The 13,635-nt window shown below is 37.1% G+C and overlaps 1 pseudogene; it reads left to right on the top strand.

Moving 5' to 3' along the window:
* Window positions 1-908: 908 nt before the first annotated feature.
* The window catches only part of LOC117170856, a 14,934-nt pseudogene continuing 2,207 nt past the window's right edge, over window positions 909-13,635 (top strand).

The following is a 13,635-nucleotide window of genomic DNA, read 5'->3' as shown; positions in this document are numbered from 1 at the left end:
CGGGTCTAACATAACGTTTTCCTTCCAATCTGTCTCTTCTATACGCCGAATTAAGGCGGCGGCTGTGCCCCCAGATTTTCCGTGAGCTGAGGGATTGACATTCCCTCTAAATGGCTATGGAAATGTGAGCGGCCAATCATTCCGCCAATAAGAAGAAATGCATCAACGGTTTCCTCAAAAGGAGACTAAATGGACAAGCACAGGGTTGAGCAGCTGCCGTACCTGGATCATCGGCGACCATAATGCCGATTACCAGCACTGAGACTCAGAGGTGAGGAAGAGTATCAGAGGACACCTCAACGTGGGGGGGGGGGGGGGGGGGGGGGGCGATGCCTTTGAAGAGGCACAAAGTGGACCAGCAGCCGGCAATCAGAGAGTTGTTGGGGACTGCACTATCATCCACTCGAAAATAAGCTACCCTGACTCGCTGAGGACTTTAAAGCAGTTTGAGTTCTTCGTAGAGGCTACCTGGAGGTCGCTCGAAATTTATATTCCCCGATTAATGGCCGAAAATTAATAGTGGCTTCAGCTTGGCTAGACAAGGCTGTAGTCGAGAAAAGGCCTTGGAGGTGCGTGGGGTTGAGTTAATTCAAAAGCTGGTTAGGGCTACGGCGTGGTTTCCAGGTAAACTGGAAGACCCGTCTGTGGTCCTCTGACGGTTGGAGGGATTCAACTTTTCACTTAAGGCCGCCTCCTGGCGAATCGTCAGGCACAATGGACCATAGAAAGAGGACACAGCGGGAGAAAACAAACATCTCTTTGCTGTGAAAATTTCTGAGTCGCAGATGAGGGCTCTTGCAATCCTCGAAAACTGGCCTTTGTACTACTTTCGAAAGGTCAACTGTAAGATTGCCAGTCAGGGGCAGAAGGAGTATGTCGCTGTACAAGAAGATCGGAAGCAAACCTAAATGACTGTTCCCGGTCTAATTATTACCCAAATGAACTTGCATCACAGCGGAGGCGCCTCCATAGTTTGGAATAGGGACGCGACTGCGAGGCAAAGAGGTACCTCAATAGTCCAGGGCTTTCATACTGGCCAAGAGAGTCAACGTCGTCACGCCATGGGATCGGTTTACTTTTAATATGAAAGAGATACCAATCTACCAGTGGAGGTACGTAAACTGGTAGAATATTGCAAAGTAAGGGGTGTTCTGCTGGGTTACGATGCTTACTCCTACCATACTTTGTGGGGCAACACGCACATTATCTCAAGAGGTAATGACCTACTGTAACACCTATTCACCACTGATTTAGATATTCCCAATACAGGGAGCACCCCGAAGTTTCGTCACTCGGTCAAGGAGGAATTCATCAACATGACACTCTGTGCCGGTATTTTTAGAGGTAATATCAAGAAGTAGAGAATCTCAGGTGGAACCAATTTTTCAGATTACTTATAGATAGACCTCGAGTTGGAATCCACTGTAGCCGCTGGCCCTGAATGGGTCAGAAATCCAAGAGGATCGGCCTGAGGCAAAACAAAGGAGCTATGGACCTTATTTACGACGATGAGAGATGAAGATAGGAGTGCAATAAGTAAGGAAAAGTATAAGAGCTTGGAACAACTTTTGCACAGACATCAAGAAAGGAGCAGAGGCGTTTAAACTGGATAAGCTTCTTTTACAAAATCCAGATGCTGCTGCCGACACTCTGAAATTGCCTGTCGAAGGATATGCAGAATCTCACGGGGATACCGTGGCTCACATAATCGACGCATATTTTCTGAACATTACAAAGGTGAAAGAAGAGGGGAAGACATCCCCGAGGTAATCAAAGCCGCCCGTGCCGGCTACTTTCTCAGGAACCACCCATTCAATAAACTTTAAAATCATACATGGACTAACTAACACTTGTGTACTAGGCATGGATTTTGCCGAAAAGTTCGGTTTTTTTCTTAATTTGCTTGATAAGCAGTTATAGTTGGTCAATTTATGACGCAAATAATAAAACCAAAGCATGATAAGTTACCTTGCCACAGTAGCCTCCACTGGTTTTACAACGTTAAAAATCCGACAGGTAGATTGGCGCACTGGGTTCTAGATCTCCTAGAATATAATTTTAAAATTTTACATTGCAAGTGATCGATGCACCAAATGCCGGATGCACTATCCTGTATGTTTGAAGTTGAAGAAATTGACCATACTGCGGCCATGATGCCTGTCGAGGACAAATGGTACGTTAAGCGGAGTGAGGCTGTATTAGGGTGACCCGGAAAGTACCATGGGTGGAAAATGATAAAACTCAAAGTAATTATTCAGGTACTTTTGGTATCATACTTTAACTAATGTTAATTTTTTTGTGTTGGCTTTTTTGTTATTGACACACCCTAAATGATGGTGCGTGGAACCCGAGGTTGGGAATTAACCAGTTTCAACGTTTGATTATGTTTTTTTACCAATTGCAAGACACAGAATTAAAGGTGCCTGTCTGGCCCTCGACCCGGTGGTTCGAGTCTTATAAGGAGGGAGTTGTCACGAGGCATTATAGACCCCGGACAAAAATAATTAATGGCAACCTCGGAAAAATTCCATATTTGAATTTATTATATTTTTTATTAATTGGTAACTAAACCTTGTTACATATCCTGCGAGCTTGTATAAACTAGGTGAAGTACCACCCGCAACAAACGAGCTTTCAAATCCGCTATTGTAAGGGTGACGTAGTCATGGACCAAGCAGAGGAGGTTTTCCAGCACATGCACAGTATATGAGATTTCCGCTCGCACAAGTGTGCTGGAAGACACAGGATCATGCGGCTGCGGAGAATCTGCGCGTTGACAGGAGTCAGCGCACCCGGAAACAGTAGTGAATAGAATACGACCAGGGTCCAACCGTGGAATTGGTGTTTCGACGGCGCGCCACCACGTTGCGGAGAGACTAACTGGTGACTGCCCCGATCTTTCACCCCTCTCTCTCACCACTGACCTTTAGTGTCAATTTCGTGATACAAGTGGCGCTCCGGTTTTCACTTAAGGCGACGAAGCGAGACGAAGCTATCGAAAAATTAAAGTAAGAGAAGATATATTAAAATGATTAAAGATAAGAGGAACGACACGAGGTCGCCGGACTTTGCCAGGTAGGCCCCCTTAATTAAATTTGTGTCCGCGGTAGCTTGTAAATTGTAGTTCGACGACGTGTGTTGAAATGGCAGGCACACACCGTTGAAATTAGTTTGTTGCTGACCTCGGACTAGGTCATGAGTAAAATATTCTTTGCATAAATTCCACTCTCGTTTGTCGGTACTTAATTGGAACTTATAATTTCCAATCAAACTGATGCGGTCTTCCACCCATTTAGGAGTTTAAATCTTGCTGAGTTCACGCCGAAGAGTGGTCACTCGGACCAAACCATGCCATAATGGAAAGTTAAATAAAATGGCCTCGAGCGAGCCAGAAAAATAGTACTGTGTTAGAACACCGGTTCCCCCTGAAAATTATCGAATTCGGAATGATCGAAATATTAAAAAAATGAATTATATCCTAATAAAGTGTTTGCATTTGTGTTGACCTAACCCCACTTTCATGCATCACTCCTTACTCACACCACTCTATCAGAGCGGTCCGAGCATTTAATTAATGTGTCAATTCATTTAAAATTTTAATAGTTTTGATGAAAATTATCTGGCCCTCTTCAGACCTGAGTTCTCCGGAACTCATCGTTTGGCAGGACTGGCACTCGCTAATCCTGAATGTTCAAAATTTACATCCTGCAAATAACTTCGCGCCGTTTGCCCGCGCGGATTTACTTACTTGCAGGTATTTTCAAAACAATGTTTATAATCAGCTCACGAAAATACATGGACGTAAAAGGTTTAAAAAATATATCCAATTTATGACTTTGTTTTGAAAGAATTCCTAATCTCTGCCGAAGTCGTGAGTTTGATTATTGTCTGAATGCTGCGGAAATATTCTATGCTTTTGCACAATGTGGTTTAGGGTAAGTAGACTGCATTGTTGAATATTTGCTTAATTTTTTTCTTACAAAGAAAGTTTAAAAAAAAATCATAAAGGTAAGTTTTCTTAGATGTATTTAAATTAATAATAAATTTCACTTTTTACAACTTTTGCCTTTTTGCGTTGTAAATTTTTTTAAAATAAAGGTCGGGAATACGAACGCAATCAGTACTTATATATCTGAAACGTGTATATCATTTCAATTAATTTATATTATTATCATTCATAATGTACATTAGCATTGCAACAAAAGTATTTCTACTGTCTTATATTTATCCATAAAAAATGCGCATTCAATTAAAATAAAAATTATTATTAAAAATTTAACTGCAGCTTGCGTCGTTTTTCCATAATTTAATTTGTTTATATACAATGTAGATGAAATTTAGGCAAACAGATTTATGAATTAAAATGTTATTGTGCCTGGTGTGCCTTTTCCAAAAATGTAATTTTTTATAGTTTTAATATATTTTTATAACTAGGGATTGTATCAAGCCAGTAGATATCTTTTTGTTAGAAAACTTTTGTCTTTCAATTTTTTTCATCTCTTGTATCGTTTTTTTAAAAATGTATAGATTTTGTTGGGGTGAACAATTGAAGGGGTGGCTGTGATAACCATCTTAGCGCTCGAACACGCGAAGAATACGTTCGATACTTGTAGATAATTTTATTGCGCATTTTTGTTGTATTGCATTTCATTTTATGCATTGTTTAGTTTCTATGTTATTTAAGGAAACCTAAATTTTTCACGAAATAAAATTCAATACTATTTTGCGTTCAACTAGCCAGACCTTCGTTGGAAAGTGATATTTTTACTTGAAAATTGTATGTAATATTTTTTAGCATACTCTACGACTGTTATCGTGATCACGAACTCTAATATGCACTTTAGGGTCGTGTCACGAATTTTTAAAAGTATTTTCTTCGGAATCTTGGATGCACACATATTAACGAAAGTGTTCATTTTTTGAGGAAGTTTCGAGTTCTGAAAATTTCCAGCGAGACAAATGTTCCTTGGGGATCAAAGAAGTTTTTTCAAAAAGTTTTAGATCTTTAGTCATTTGGGGAAAAAAGTGAGGGCGATGTGAACATTATGTACGGTGTGCTGCGTTTGACTCGAATCGAGAAAACATAGCGCAGCGGTATAAATTCACTACGCAGACATGTTGATTGTTGATATATATTGCTTATTTAATTTATTATTAAGAAATTTGAACTTAACCATCTAAACATGAACTGTCCTTATTTCTACAAGCTTTTGCAACATATCGCTCCCATATTTCTCCATTTTTTGCTTTTTCCACCCTTTTGTTGATTGATTAGTTGGCATATCACGTATTTTGAAAGATTTTGAGCAAATATGTTTGTTGATAAGCAAAATTTTCCAAATTCTTTATTCTTACGAGAGAAACCAGCCATTTGTTTAGTCTTATGCCGCCGCCCTATGTTTTCTCGATCCGAATCAAACGCAGCACGCCGTAAATAATTTTCACATCGACCTCACTTATTTCCTCGAATGACTAAAGATCTAAAACTGTTTGAAAAAACTTATTTGATCGCTAAGAAACATTTCTCTTACTGGAAGTCTTTAAAATTCTAAACTTCCTCACACAACATTTTCGTTTGTATGCATGCACTCAAAATTCCGAAAAAATATATATTTTTAAATTCACTATCCGGCCCTAAAATGTTTTTTAAAGTTCGTGATCACTCTAATATTCGTAGAGTATGTTTAAGAATACATAGAAACTAAAAAACGCAGAAATTTAATTGCCATACAAAAAAGATAGGCAATAAAATTCTCTACAAGTATCAACTGTCAAAAATCAAATTTGCACAATCTTCTAAATTTGCTCCGCGGACAATACTTCTCCGCGCGTTAGAGCGCTAAGGTGTTTATTGTAGCCGGCCCTTAAATTTTGGTCTGTTAATTTTAGTTCATACCATGTATTGTTTTCTGAAAAATAAAATTTTAAATTTTGGAATGTTATTTCCTACGATTCAAACAAAAACTACGTGTCGCATCGAAAAGTGATTTTTGAAAAATGTTTGAATCTTTTCAGGGCGCACAATTTTAGTTCATTCATTTTTTCACGTTTCTTCCATGGTTTGGACGCAAAATGGAATTTTTGATGTTTCATTATATTTTGTAAGATCAAAATTTGAATTTTTAACTTTTCCACAAAACTAAAAAAGTTGTGATAATAATCCTGTCAAGATTTAAAAAATCAACGTTTTTCTTCTCTTGACTTCTTTCCATTTCATGCGTTGTTTGGCTTAAAACGTTGTTTTTTTTTTATTTGAAAATGTTACAACTCTTATGATTCTTTTTTATCAAAAAAATCATTAGGATAAATTGTTCGAGTTTACGATTACAATAAATACCCATGCATAAAATTTTTAAAACTTAAAAAAAAATAGTGTCAAATATTTTGAAAAGGCTCTCACTTGTTGCATTTTTATACAAAATAGCTGGTTTTAAAACTCGCTTCTTTCTGTAGTCCTTAGAACAGTGTGCCAAGGTGAATCTAATCTGAACAACCTTTCCAAAGTTATCTTACCTACAAAATACAGATTATAGGCTACAGACTGCAGACTGCAGACTATAGACAGATAAATTCGTAAAAATCGTTTATTCACCGGTTCTCAAAACGTAATGATCTGATGAAAACCGACAAAGGAAAATTTTACATAAAACCAATACCTTCTCATTAGAATAAGAATATAAAAAAGATTCTGTATGAGTGCTAAACGTAGGTGATTATTTTTTTCAAATGTTCTTTATCGTAACTTGATTATAATAAAAATAAAAAAGACCAAAGAAATAAATAAGAAAAAAAGGAGATTTGGTTCCTTGCCCCTTTGGACAAAAATTGTCCAAAGGGGCAACGTTTTTAGGGGAATAAAAGAGGAAAAGTTTTTTTTTCATATTGCAATGCGAATATTTTTTTCGAGTTTTCTTAGTTTCCGATAAAAGTCCTGAATTGTTTGCTTTGAACTTACTGAATAAGTAGTACGGTATTTTGTGTTTAATTCAACATAAACACCTTTTGCCAGTAGTCGAACAAAGCCGTTTATGTATTGACGAAATTAACTATTTAAAAACCGCCCACTTTTTCGTGATTTCTGACCATTTTACGAAGAGGGTCTCTTCCATTTGCGACTCTATGTGCTGTACCCGGAATAATCCCGTTTTGAAGACATTCAAGACTCAATATTCCGCGACCACCTTGATGACGTGAGATGTACAGTCGCGGAACGTAAGACTTAAGAGGTATACTTTAGTTCATGTGCATAACCTTTCTTGTCCCGACATCAAGGAATCTGAGCTCGTCTTCATCCATGAAACTACTCCAAATGAATAGAGTACTACCGAGACGGCAAGCATGTCCGTTACAGATACTTTGTTCCTCGTGGACAGTTCGGAAGACCAAATCTGTCGGATGAGACGTTTGTATCTGCTGCGGAGAGTATCCTTTATAGATGTCACATCCTGAATGCGGCTCTGTGGCACGCCCAGGTATGTATAAGTCTCTCAGCGCAAAGGTGTCGTATGGCGCTTCTATCAACGAGCTCAGGATCTTCAGGGATGCCATTAAGTTTTCCTCGCTTCAAATAAGCCTTGGCGCATTTGTCTTACCCAAATTCCATTTCAATTTCCTTAGTATATCGTTCGACAATCCCTAGAGCTAGGTGCAGTTGCTCTTTGTCTCTAGCATAGATGTTAAGATCGTCCCTGTAAAATACATGAGTGACCTTGTACCTTCGATCTACAGGTGTCGCCGTGAAAGAAACCTCTCTGAAAGGTGACCTTGTTAGTTGCCACACGATTTTTCCAAGATGAGATAGTAAATATGGTTTTCCAAAGCGGCATCAACCCCTCTATGCACCTAACTATTTGCGGATGAACCGTTAAGATTTCCAAAAGACAGATGATAAGTCTAAGGGAGGTCGAATCAAAAGCTTTCCGACAATCAATCTAAGCCATCGATAGGTCATGCTGGTAGAATGCTGCATTTTTGCAGAGACATCTATGGATGAGCAGGTACCCTGAACATTCTGCTACACCTTTCTTTGAGCCTCGTTGTTAATACATTTTTTTGCCGCACATGTTCATTTTCCCGAACAATCCTATCATTTAGGATAGCTGTGAATATCTTATACAGTGTGTTCAGACAAGTGATTGGCCTGTGATTCTTCGGGTCAGGTAAGTTGCCTATTTTCGGCAGCAGTAGTGTGCGCCCTTCCACCAACCACTCCGGAATCGGCTATTCCGACTATAAATATGAGGTGAAAATACGGGCCAAATGCTGATGAGTTGAAGGAAGCTTCTTCCACCAGAATGTTTTGATACAATCTGGTCGCGGTGCGGAATAGTTCTTCATCCCCCTTAATACTTTTTTCACCTCCTCGCTAATGATGGGTGGGCATTCTTTATCAGGTGTTATGAGGGCATCAAATAGCTCCTTGGAGCTATTTATATTTTTTGAGTCTTCGTCGTATCTATGCTGCACTCCGTAGACTTCTCTTCAAAATACTTCGACCTGCTCTGGTTTGGGCGGGTGTTCGACAGTAACTGGAGAGTCTTGGAAGAGTCGAGATGGATCAGAGAGAAACTGTTGATTTTCTCTGACCCACCTCTCCCTCCCATCTAGAATTCTCTTAGCGTCAGATAGTATCCGTATTCTCTCAACAATATGCTGCCTGATGGTTAGCAGCTTTGACTTGTTAAGGGCATGTGATACTTACAGTTTCCCCGGCTTTTTCTCAACAAAACTAACAATGTTTTAAAACTGAATTCGGAGATGCTATAAAATATCATAACCGACGTCCCCAGACTCCTTTTTGAGGAATACTAACAAAGAAATGTAGTGTGCTGAATAAAAATTTTATACATACGCATTATTTTGAAATACGTCGTTTTTTATCTCTGCTTTTCCGATAATCTGGAAATTATTTATGAAACAAACTTTTTTGATTGCCTGCAAACAAGGTTAGTTCCGGGAGATTAGTTACTATGTTTATTTGTAAGTTCAAAGTTTCCGTCCAAAACTATTATTTATTTTTGATGTAAACGCACGCGTGAATTGTAACACACATAACCTCGAAATATACACGCATGTCGTAAGCAATATCAAAAGTTTTTTATTAAAATAACACAAAAAAATTGTGCGGGGACGTTCGTTAGCATGTTCGCTATCATTCCCCAGATTTTGCAGGCAAAATATTTCTTATCCTAGGAATAAAGCCGGGGAATGTAACACTGAGAAAATCGATACTATTTCCTAAGCGCTATGCAAATTAATTGAATTTTGCTAAATTAAAACTTTTTGGAATTAACCTAGAAAAAAAGAGTGTGGGGACGTCCGTTAGCCTGTTTGCTATCATTTCCCAAATTTTTTAGAAAAAAATATTTATTATTCTAGAAAAAAAGCCGGGGAAACTTAAAACTGGTAAAATCGACAATTTTCTAAGTATCACATGCCCTTAAGTGTGTGATAACGGGTCCGGAATTCGCGCACGAACTTTCGAACCTTGGCGGTAAAGTTCCTGCCAGATGTAATGTAGTCGATCACGCACTGAATGCGGGACGCGTACTGTGTTGCCTAGCCTATCTTTATGGCAAGTTGATGCATTCACCTTTTAGTCTTATGATCAACCGTTGGTTTTGTTTTACAGTTTGCGTCGGCCAAAGCACCCGCTGCATTATACACACAATAACTGATAGCCCAAAGGTCGAATTCTCCGGAAAAATGTCCACGAAGCTCGTCATCTATTTCAGCCAGATCTTTAGGCTTGAGAGAAACTTTGGTGTTGATGTTTCTCCGGGTCATAAAGCATCGCTTTTCCTCCATTGGATGCCTGCCCGCGGTTGGACTTAGAGTCGCCTCTCTTTCTCTGTTTGCCGGCTTGTTCTAGCTGTGGTAGAGTAGGCGTTTCGCTTACATGGCCCCTTTTTCGGAGTAGTTCACCATGGTTTCGCAGACGTTGCTGCGAAAAGTGCGATAGCTCCGGGTGTTTCTCACACCACAAAGCATGTAGCCGTGCCATGCAACCCTGTTCAGGGGCCACACTCGCATCGTAGCACTATAATAAGCCGTGATTCAGTCGGTCCGTCCACCTAAAGATCGTGAGGTCCCGCCGATCCATCACATTGAATCCATATTCCTTGGCTCCCCCAGCTCTAGAGTGGTCGGCATTGTTGGCCTACCCTTTGTCGGGAGCCCTGCGCGTTCTGTTCTTTTAAACCGCACTTACTACAACTATATGAAATTTTGTCATTATTGTTACAACGAGAAGCTAGGGAAAGGGGTTCGTCCATCCTTGCAGAGCCCCGCATGCAAGGATAAGGCTGCGTACACTGAGAGGTCGCCCTGTATCTCAGAAAACAGCATAAAACGCCTTCTTTAAATTTTGCACTACACGAAAGTTCGAAATGCATTGGAAAATTGTTTTATCTTGCTAGTATTTACATTTCTAGAATTTACGATTTACATAGTTTTATTCTAAAATATGAAAGTCTTCAGTAATTACGGCAATGGATTTTAATAAAAACATCTATATCTGGTCCTCCTTTCAAGAACTACTTTTTTTATTTTTGCTATTAAATATTTTAAGATTAATTCGGGTTTTAGATAAAAAAAGCCCATTTATAGGTTACACATGATCTGGGTTCTGATTTTTTTAAATTAATCTGTTCCAGTTGTATGGTATTGTACGACAATGACGCTTGCCTCAAAAAATCGATGCGCAACGCTTTACGTAACAATATTTTCACTCATGTTATATTGCTCTCAGGATTCCAAGTACGAAATGGTAAGATTATATTTTAATAAAAAAAAATATAACAAATTTAATTTAAAAGTTCTGATAAAATGACTGTTGAAAACAATGAGATTTGGAAATACAAACAAATTCCAAAACTGCCTAAGATATATATTTTTCAACCCAGGGTAACTGTAATGTGTATGGCAATATAAAACTATGAGATTAAGGAACATATTTTTGATGGACGCATATAATAATGTTCTGGAATGAAGCTTAATGATTCGCTTTTTAACTACACTAAAATCAAGAAAGGAAGATCAGAACCTTTTCATTGTGGCTCGCTGGAGTTTTATTTAGATATGGAATATAACAAGTGAGCATAATCAAAATGTTTTAATTCTCCTTTCTTAAGAATGGTATACTTCTTACTCAGTATATACGAAATAGAGCGGAAAGCTCTGGATTTGTCATATCTCAAAGATTGAAATGATGATAACTTTCGAGTTTTATCCTAAAATGGCCATGTAGCGGGAAGTCAAAAAACATTTGGAATAGACTTTCAAGTGATTTTTCAAAAAATGAACTCCAAAATATTGAACTCTACTTTTAGTATTAATTTTTCTAAGAAACAGCAATAATTACAGAAGTATAAGCTTATGAAGTGCTGCAATTAGAATATATTCAGAAACACTTATTCACACGGTCCTAAAAATAAGAGAGGATCAGTTGTAGGAAATAAAATATGGATTTATATCCGGGAGATTATTCACGAATCAAATATTTAGCTTAAGGTATAGAGTTTTTAATGTAAATTGAAAAAATGTGTACCAAATGTCGAACTTTTGATGTAACTTCACATTATGTTACTGTAACTTTTCCCCGTCACCTTAATACACTCGACTATCTCAGATTTAAAAAACAACTCATTGCTATCGCATTTGAATTTAAATTCATTACATTTTCATATTTATTTCCAGAGAACATAAATATTTTATGAACATTGAAAGCGCTTCATGCATGACTAAAAATCATTGAAAATAATAAAATTTGAAGAATTATACTTGCGATTATGCTACGAATAATTATTGTTTATTGTTCTAAATAATTAATACGTCAGGGCTAATTATCCTATAGGCAATCAATAAATAATTAAAATAAACTTGATGAAACATTTATGCTGAAATTTGGTTTTCTGGAATATTATCGATATATCGCATAGCATTATACATATTAAAATTGTAATCAAATTATTATAAATTGCTTGTAACTTTACTGCTTAATTCAATTAAATAAAATGTGTCTGAGCATTCTCTAAAAAATCGTTATTGAGAATATAGTTAGTATATCAAGATTTCAAACAGTTTCTTGCTTCCCTTAAAGTCATTTTGTATTATTTTCTCTTCTTCTGTTTTTATTTTACGTAAACTTACTTTTACTATTTTTTCAACTTTCCTCTTCTCGTCTCGGTAATCATTGTTATGCTTAGTTCACTCCTCGTCGCTGAAACCTGCGATCTTCAAAGTTCTCGTGTACTGCGTTTATTTGAACGAACAGCAGATTATCTGTACTGCATTCAGAACCTTTTATGACCAAGTATTTGTAATCCATTAACATCTCTTAGCAGAATTATCCTTTCACCATAATTTCAAATAATTATTGTATCAATTAAAGGTACCCAGAAGGCGTCTTTTAATTAACTCGAATTATTATCTACTGGGACGTAGCATGCTATGATTTAAAGTCATGATCTCTGTGATGCTTCGCTCTTTAATTCATGATCAAATTAATTCCTTGACTACCATATGATTTACTATGGACTCCTGAGCATATTTCAAATTCTCCTCTCAAAACCCTTTTTTATGTTTTTACTTTTGCATCCATTTTCTTTGTTTCAGGTATACATGAAATATCTATATTCCTTATGTGCATAGTTTTTCGTAACTCTCTTACTTTAAGATCATTCACACTTTTAGGATTTCTAACATATTCGCGGCGATTATAACATAAAGTGGTAAACTTTTCGGCAATTGTACTGTAAAATTTCTGAGTTTCTACAATTCAATCTAGATTTTGGGCAGTATTGCATATGTTCATAAATGTGGTAAATAATTAATCATTAATTATATTTGCATCACGTAAAACATTAATATCTAAAGAAAACATTAAGAAGAGAGATTTATGATACAACTAATTATGACGCACAATATAGTATAAAATCTCTTCAACTCTTACTGATTACTTATTCACAGCACAGAAAGACACATTGCCCATTGGATAGAGTTCAAATTTTCTTAGAATATATTTTGAATTACTTGCTAAAAAATGTCTATAATATATTTTTTAAATTTTAATATTTTAAGCCCGTACAGCTGGAACCACCAGAGTATGATGTGATTATTGTAGGAGCTGGAACCGCCGGATGTGTACTTGCAAATAGATTAACAGAGATCAACGAATGGAATGTAAGTATTCTTGAAAAGTATTGAAATGAGAAAATTCTGATTCCATTTTGAACTATTTTAAATTTATTTTTTAACTAAAAAATTTTTGGGTTTACCAAAAACGTGATACCGAAAGCGTGATACCGTAAATCGATACATGATTACCAGAATCTGATAGAAAACGTTAATTTTGTTTTAATTTTTCCACGGTTTTATGGAAAGCATAACAAGCTTTAAATCTTGAATCTTATACAAATTTCACTAAAAAGGTGACATTCTTATTAAATTTTGCTAGGTTCTTTTATTGGAAGCTGGGAGAGAGGAACCAGAAGCTGCCAAAGTACCTGGATTTATTAAGGCACTTGCAGGAACTGACATCGATTGGAATTATCGAACCCAACCAGACGAAAATTCATGTTTATTTGATAAAACATGTTCCTGGCCTCGTGGAAAAGTAATTAATGAATTTATAAT

This window comes from Belonocnema kinseyi, chromosome 4 (assembly GCF_010883055.1).
Source record: "Belonocnema kinseyi isolate 2016_QV_RU_SX_M_011 chromosome 4, B_treatae_v1, whole genome shotgun sequence".
Lineage (NCBI taxonomy): Eukaryota > Metazoa > Arthropoda > Insecta > Hymenoptera > Cynipidae > Belonocnema > Belonocnema kinseyi.
The sequence above is the reverse complement of the archived record's forward strand: the minus strand, read 5'-3'. Positions and strand labels throughout refer to the sequence as shown.